The sequence below is a fragment of the Macaca fascicularis genome, chromosome 5 (genome assembly GCF_037993035.2).
Source record: "Macaca fascicularis isolate 582-1 chromosome 5, T2T-MFA8v1.1".
In the NCBI taxonomy this organism is placed as follows: Eukaryota; Metazoa; Chordata; class Mammalia; order Primates; family Cercopithecidae; genus Macaca; species Macaca fascicularis.
This window is the reverse complement of record NC_088379.1, coordinates 126,315,192-126,323,855: the sequence shown is the minus strand read 5'-3', so window position 1 is coordinate 126,323,855 and position 8,664 is coordinate 126,315,192.

Genomic DNA, 8,664 nt, shown 5'->3' with positions numbered 1-8,664 from the left:
AGGGACTTTCAGGATAGAACATGGTGAGTAACATAGTGTCCTGGGCCTTTACTTTCATTTCGCTTACTTACGAGAGTCGGCTGTAACTTAATTTCTTTTTAAAATGCATAAAGTTCTCATATTAGAAAGACATGTATAATTGATCAGGATCTCAGTAATATTAACAATTAAGATATGGTTTTATGTGTTCCCGGTGAGAAATGATATAGAACTTGTTGTAAATGTAATAATGTATGCTGTTTCCTTTAAATTTTTTACTTTAGAGCTTTTATCAGTTGGCCCCTTTGTGCACATTAGATAAAATAAGCTTTGGAAATGACACATTTAACTATGTGAATGTTACTCTATTTGCTTTATTACTTCTAAAAAATCCTATAAATAATAACTAAATGTGAGTACTTACACGAATAATTATGCTTTCCCTCTTGGCATATTACAGGGTTGAACAATCTTGATTAAGCAATGAGCAGAGCCAGCATCCATTTAGTGTGTTCCTCTGCAGGGGACATTTTTCACCATGTTCTTCATGGTACTATAGAATCATGTCGATGGGGAGCATAAAACATTCTAAAAGAATGTATTTCTCAATATAAAGTTACCGGGCTCTTTTATTTAAATAGTCAAATTTCCCAAAGGAGATTGGAAAATAAACTTCCCTAGGAATAATTTAAGTGTGAGCAGTTAAACTATCCTGCAAGGAAGGTTCATTTTAAAAGCGAGCAGTAGACAAAGGTAGACTAGATGCTTACAGGTGCAGTGCTGATATTTCTTGAATCTGATAACATTTGCTTTCTGGCTTAACCACAAACTCCCTGCTGTGAAATGCTGAGAACTTCGTTCTTCTTAGGAATCTCGATCAGTGGCCTGTGGCAGAGACTCCCAGAGTGTCCTTTCAAGTGGCACTGCATGCACAGACCTGTCCCCAGAGTGGAAGGCCTGAATTGGGCCTTAACCTAATGAGCAAGAAGCAAATATTTGTGGAATGGATCAACGTTAACAAACTATGTTCAGATATGATCTTCTCAACTTTTTAAGTCTATTTTTTATATCAGAATTTTAATGAATTTTTAAAGTCTAGAAGGGAAAAAACATTATACCTTTTCATTTTCTCCTTTCCTTTTCACTCTGTCTCTCTTCCTTTGTGCCTCTGTTGCTTTCTCTCTGTCTTCCCTATGTGTACCTCTGCCTCTGTCTCTTTTCCTGTCACTCTCTGTCTCTGTCCCCCTTTGTCTGTTTCTGTTTCTCTCTTTTTTTGTCTTGATCTCTCACTATGCCTCTGTTTTTCTCTCTCTCTTTCTGTCTCCCCTTCAGCTTGGTCCTACTGTCTCTCCAAGTATATATTTAATTATCATTGGCTTCCAGCACAATTCTCTCACTGAAATTTGTAGCCATTGTACAATTCCCCAATTTTAATGATATTAATGAGGCATGAATGAGGAAGAAATAAGACTTTTTAAATATGGGAAATAGACTGTTAAATACAATTCCTCCTGTTAAAGGAACCTAAAGCACATAATCGTCAAAGAGACCTGCGGCACAGTGTAGAGGAGACAGGCAGAGTTCCTGTATATCTCATCAATCAAAGTCTCTGATTCATCAAAAGTCCTGGAGGCCTCCTTGTCCAGGTGGGGGGCAGAGGTGGAGAAGGTGTGAGGAGGGGAAGGCAAAGGTGCTTACTAAGTTTTTGGCCGACTAAATACTTCCTGCTGGATAAAACCTTAGACCTCACTTTAACTGTTAACTTTCAAAAATTGCTCTTTAACACTTTACTCTTTAGCTCTTTTTCTAAACACGGCTTTCTTATTAAGATCAGATAATGATGAATTATCAGAGGAACACCTATTAGTTATAGTTGGCTCCCATCTCTTTGTGGTTGTGACAGTTTGGATCTTTCAAATATTTGTTTCATAAAGGATAAAGATCTTAGAACAAACAAACAAACAAAAACCTCACTTTTCACATGTATGTCCACAAATCTTAAAAAACCAAGAATAAAAAATGCCCTTCTAATGAAATTGCACAGAGCATGAATAAAAATCAATTATATTTGAAAACATGGCCAAGATTAAATATCTCCGTTGTTTTGAAACAAAGACACCATATGGGGGGAAATTATTCTAGTGGTTGCAAAGCACAATCCAAACAAATGAATCTCTTGATTAATCTAAGTATGTAAAAAACCTTGGATGACGGTCACAAGGGGCAGTTAGTACGTAGTTAATAGATCATTGTGATAAGTAATAAAAATTAATCATTCTCTGCCTTTGCTAATCTGACATGTATGAATGCTGCAAGAAGAAAGGATATAGGATGTAATGTAGTATTAAGCAGTATAGTTAATAAAATACATTTGAAGGCAAATGATTCCTTTCTCAGTTTTCGATTACATCTTAAATTTCAAATATGGTGAAATGTTTCCTTTTGATGTGAATAAATATAGATATATAGATTACAGCCAGATGACTCTCAGACAGTGTATAGCTGACACACTATATTCAGTATGCTGTTCAGTATGTTGTCACTTTTTTCAATATTAGAGAATACGTTGTCATTTTCCCCCAAACTCTTTACTTAGAAAGGTGTTCAAAAATCTTCTAGTAAGATAGTTCACATTTTCTAAATTACGAAAGGCAAAACAATTGTAGATATTAAAATAAAAGAAAAATTGTTCAGCTTAACTTTAAGCTATAAAGATCAAATTTTATTTATAATGAAAGAAATACCTAAAATCATTTTAATAGAAAAAAATGAGTAGAAAGATTATCAACTTTAAAGTGTTTAATGTAGACAAATTAGAACCTGCCTAAATATGGGTGAAAACAATAAGATGAATTTCTAATTAGAGAGTGTTCTGCCACTTGTTTAAAAGCAAGAAAAATATCAAAAAACATAACCATGAACATGAACATTAAGATATAATTAGTCTGAGAGGATCTTGAGCTTTACAGGTAAAAGCCGAAGTGTGGATTCTGTATCGGAAATCCAGTGCTCAGGGATCAAGTCTCTCAAGTCTCATCTCAACTTTTCTTTTTCTTTCTTTCTTCTTTTTTTTTCTTTTCTTTTTTTTTTTTTTTTTTTTTTTTTTGAGACAGAGCCTTGCTCTGCTGCCCAGGCTAAAGTGCAGTAGCACGATCTCTGCTCACTACAACCTCTGTCTCCTGGGTTCAAGCAGTTCTCCTGTCTCAGCCTCCCAAGTAGCTGGGATTGCAGGCACCCACCACCACACCCAGCTACTTTTTGTCCTTTTGGTAGAGATGGGGTTTTGCCACACTGGCCAGGTTATCTCAAACTCCTGACCTCAGGTGATCCTCTTGCCTTGGCCTCTCAAAGTGCTGGCATCTCAACTTTTCATTATCAGCAGAGAGTACTAATTAAAATCACAGAGCTGAGATCAGTCGTTATTATTCATTACTATAATTGAACAGTCTTCCATTTATTTTCATTTGAGGAATTGAGACAGCATAGTTCTTTGTATTGATGCTTGTTAATCTGGGGATAATCACTGTCTAGCCTCGGGTGGTTAGATTTAGCACAACTGATTGATTTTAATAGTAATAATGTATGTTTTTTTGAAAGAATAGTTTCTGATATGGCTTCTATTGCTGAAAATTTGATGGAAATCAGAATTCATTATACTCTTTCCTTTTAGTTGCTAACGATCTGTTGACAGGAGTAGAAAAACTAGTATTACAATTATGCAGATACCTTCTGTGCTAATGGATAGGGAAGCTAAGAAAGTTGTTCAAGGACACAGCTCTGGCTTCTGCTCTTCATGCTCTGAATCTCATAAGGCAATGATGAAATGCAAGTGTGATAATAAGGCATTTACCTTTTCTAGTTTCTGTGGAGCCTTGTAAGGTCTAAATAAGTGGAGGAATTTAAATCTTGTTTGATATTTGAAACTCACTGGAAAGCACGTAGCAAAAGTGATTTTTTATAGGACATCAGTATTATTGTGTGTTATTTTTTAAAACCATCTTTCAGCTACCTTACCATGGAAATAATGAGAGCGAATCCAGCATTAAAGTTTGAATTGTTTTTTACAAGACCAGGTTTAAGTTTGGTCATTGCTTGCCAAGCTGCATTCAAAATTAATGTATAGTTATAAAACAAAATTTATTACTTCAGAACAAAATCCTGGTGTGCAAAGATTTCTGATAAATTGGCACAGGCTATCCTTTACTTCCCTTTCAAGCGGGTAAGCATCTGCCTGGAGGAACTGGTACAGTTAGCAGGAGGCTAAGGATAGGCCGAGGCTGGCACACCTGTAATGGATATGAAAGCGATCCATTCCTAGTTCCACCTGAAGCATATTCTCATAAAAACAAACACACCCTCAGCTCCACATTTTCATGATTTTCAGCAGAACAACCAACTTTAAAAAATAATAACATATATAATAACATTTATGTCCAATAAAAATCACTTTCTCTATAGGCTTTCCAGTGAGTTTTGAAGATTAAACAAAATTTAAGTTCTCTCACATTTATTTGGAGCTTACTATTTGCCATGCAACACTAGAAAAGTCATCTTATAGGGCAACTGAGGTGGAAGTTGCTTGCAAATGCAGTATCTTGTTTAATCATTATGGACTTTTCTTTGAAGAAGGGAGGTATTATCCTTACTTTGCAGGTGAGTACATTGGGGCTCAGAGTGTTTAAATAATATGCCCAAAAACATACAGCTTGTTAAACGTGAGAGACAGATTGGAATCCACATCTTTTGACTCTAAACCCAATCATCCTTCCAAAACACGTTTGAAAAAGCGAATTTGTAATTTGGGGTGTTTTTATGAAATATATCAGTAGAAATCCACAATACAGGAATATTCCCAAATAGAGCTGAATAAAGACTCAGAACAAAGATATGCTCATTTTTCTGCAGAATGAAGGAATTCTACGGAAAACTAGATCCTCTTCACAGGGCAAAAATTTCACTAATATTTCACTAAGCCTCTAAGATGCATCAAGAACAAGATAGCAATATTGCAAAATCCTAGGATGACCAGTTTTCATAACACTCAAGTATTAGGAGCACTCTTAGCTACTACGATGTACAATCTGTTCTCATATCAGAGCCGGTGATAGACATTCAGCGACAAGCAAATGTAGTGATAGCCCTGGTGACAGACAGAATCTTAGTCTCCTGACTCCTGGTTCAGGAACTTTTTTAGTTTCAGTCCTCAAATGTCAGTTTTGCATGTAGAAGAAATGCAGGTGTCCTGATGTGATTGAGCTGTAGAGAATTTGTGGTAGCAGAAAACTTTATCGCTATAAAACAAAAAGACTTCTTAGAAGGAAATAGATGATGAAAGTCCCCTTATTTGACACCTTTCTCAGAAATATGAAATGGAAAAAAAATAGTTACAGCTCTTTTGAGTAGTTCTTTCTTTTGGTTTAGCCAAACGATGTGTAGCCAAAAATCTTTTTCTTGTTCTCAATTTCTCTTGGGCCATTACTGTAAATGACAGTAGTGTGTAATTTTCCTTTCCTCCAATTTCTTCCACACTGTAATCAAAGGTCCTTAAGTACCTATTAGGTATAGGAATCTTATTTGCTAGAGGAAATAAATGAATTAAAATGTGTAACATATCTTTTTTTGAATAGCATTAGCATATTCTTAAAAACATTGATCATTTGCCTCATTTTGCATAGAAATTATCTGAAATCTTTTATTGCTGTTTTAGCTTTGTGCTTGTAAATTTAGGGTAGTTTTATAGTCACGTGACCTGCTTTACTGTTCCTGTTTCTAGGCTAAGTGAATTCCTTTTCCTTTTTTAATATTTATGGAGATAAAATGATGGATAGGGAGCTTTAAGGATAAAGCTTCTTGAACATACAAACTGGTTATTTTATATATTAAGAGTGATTTAGACTGAATATTAAAGATATTATTAGAAAAACATAACCAAGATTTTATACTAAAAATGTTATAGTTCATTACATCTCGTTCTTACCAATAATAGCAAGGATCTCAAAAAGGTTGTCCATTATCGTCCACATATTGGCAACAAGTATCTCAAGCTTTGGAAATTACAAAAAGCCATGAGAATTGCTAATAGTAAACCATAACTTTTTAAAGAGCATTGGATTTTATTTGTTCACATTGATTTTTTTAAATAGAATTTTAATACCTTTGGGGAGGATATTTCTTCACTTACTCACCACAGCCCCTACCACAACTTGTCACCAATTTATGTCAGCTTCCTGACTCTGCAGGCATTTTCCCACTCTTGACTGAATCTATTGCTCTTTTTCATCCCCTACTCAGTCAAATCACAGCAGGAACAAATCCATTCGTTCCGTAAAACACACAGACTGGCACTCAAGGCATGCTGAATACTCACAGCTAAGGACATTCACTTATTTCTGACTCTAAAAGTTAAGTGGTACATTTACCTAGGATCATCTTTGTTTATTCTCCCACACTATTTATGACAATTTTACTTTTTTGCCATTACATATTTAAATAAAATGTATATAAGCCGATAATACATGAGTACCAAAAGGTTAACAAAACATTGTTTCAATATAAGCTAGTTTTAGCATCTTGGAAACATCTAGTAAAGGTTAAGTTATCAAATTTGAATTGGATATTGGTGAGGGCGAATACAAAAAAAAGTAGTTAATTATCATAAAAACCTAAAAGCAGTATGTTTTCAGATTGTTTTGTGTCTTAAAATTTTTGCTCCTTTGTAAAGAAACCAAAACTAGAATTCACCGAGGATTTATTGTGGGCCAGAAGACACATGTGGACAACCATTAATAGATCTCTCCTTAGAAAACAGCGCTTAGCAATGATGTTCACCTATGTATTTTCAGTGACATTAAATTAATATGGTATTAATGTATCATTCTTCATGAGTCCCAGCTTTAACCAATATTTTGATTAACTGACTGCCTACCTGTAGGTCTCTTATGTGATCAATAAGAAAGATTTCATGTATTCTTAAATGGTATAATGTCATTTCTAAAAAATTAATATAAGTGCTTTTATATCTGTAAGCATGTGAATGTACATATATATGGTTTTCAGCCTATTACTTTATAGATTCTTCATTACTTATTATATATGGATACAAGGATAGTAATTTTCATGATGGTTTAGTACCTGATGAGAACATTTCATCCTAAATGGATTGAACCCGGTTAACATTTAACGTTAATTTAGTAAAGACAGTAAAATGAAACAGTTTCCAGGTAGGTGTTATGAGTTGTAAATTGCATGACCCAGAAAGAAACACATTTTATATAAATAAATATGCCTTGTCAGCTTCTATCCTTTCTACCTTAAGTAAAGTTTTCATGCCTTTGATTGTATGTAAATTTGGACACCTCTCAATGTGTAACATAGACTTGACCAACATAAATGTAAACAATAGTACAATAATTCATTGGTAATTTTTAATATAACATTCTCAAGGTCTGTAAAACCTATCTGAGCAAACTTTGACTATCACAGGTAGTACTAACATCTTGCCCTTGAATCTGACTTTAAAAATCCAAATATTTTAAAAACTGTCACTAGAAATGTCAAAAAGCTAATAAAACTTTGTTTACTTCCAAAAGTAAGTTTATCTTCAAAGTTGGGTTATTTTGGAACTATGGATTGTGTAAACTTCTGCTTAAACAATCAATAGCTTATGATTTTCACTGATGTGCTGAAATGCATCCAAGAATAGAGAACATCTTTTGGCTAAGTTAAACGGAAAGCAACAGCTGCTTCTTTAGCAGTATAGGAATTTCTAAAAAAGGAGGAAAAGGACGAGGAGAAGTAATCAAATGATGGAAACAAAGGCATGTGTTTGCTTTTAGCTTCAGAGGATGCTCAGTCAGTTGGGTACTCTTACTTCTATGGGTTTTTTCTTTGTTTGTTTGTTTGTTTGTTTGTTTTTGAGATGGAGTTTCAGTCTCGTTGCCCAGACTGGAGAGCAATGGTGTGATCTCAGCTCACTGCAACCTCTGCCTCCCAGGTTCAAGTGATTCTCCTGCCTCAGCCTCCCGAGTAGCTGGGATTATAGGTGCACACCACCACATCCAGCTAATTTTTGTAGTTTTAGTAGAGTTGGGGTTTCTCCATTTTGGTCAGGCTGGTTGAAATCCTGACCTCAGGTGATCCACCAGCCTCGGCCTCCCAAAGTTCTGGGATTACAGGCGTGAGCCACTACGCCTGGCCACTTCTGTGGTTTTTAATTGTAAATCTTTTTGTTCTCTGAAATTATATGTGGCTGTAGCTAGGGAAAGTAGTGCACACCTGTAGTCCCAACTACTCAGGAGCCTGAGGGAGGAGAATTGCTTGATCCCAGGTGTTCAGAACTATGGTGCACTATAATGGTGCCTGTGAACAACCACTGAACTCTAGCTTGGGCAATATAGTGAGACATTGTCTCAAAAGAAAGAGACAGAGAGAGAGAGAGAGGGAGAAGAAGAGGGACAGGGAGAAGGAGGAAGGAAGGGAGGGAGGGAAGAAGAAAGGAAGGAAGGAAAGCAGGAAGGAAGGAAGGTAGGAAGGAAGTAAGGAAGGAAAATAAACTATTGGAAATTAAAATTATGCCCGGGATATTGACTTTTCTGATTATCACTGGTTAATATTTTTACTTCCTGGATAGAATAATAACAAATGTAAAATTCTAGCCTAGGAAAAGGTAATTTATGAAGGAAGTAC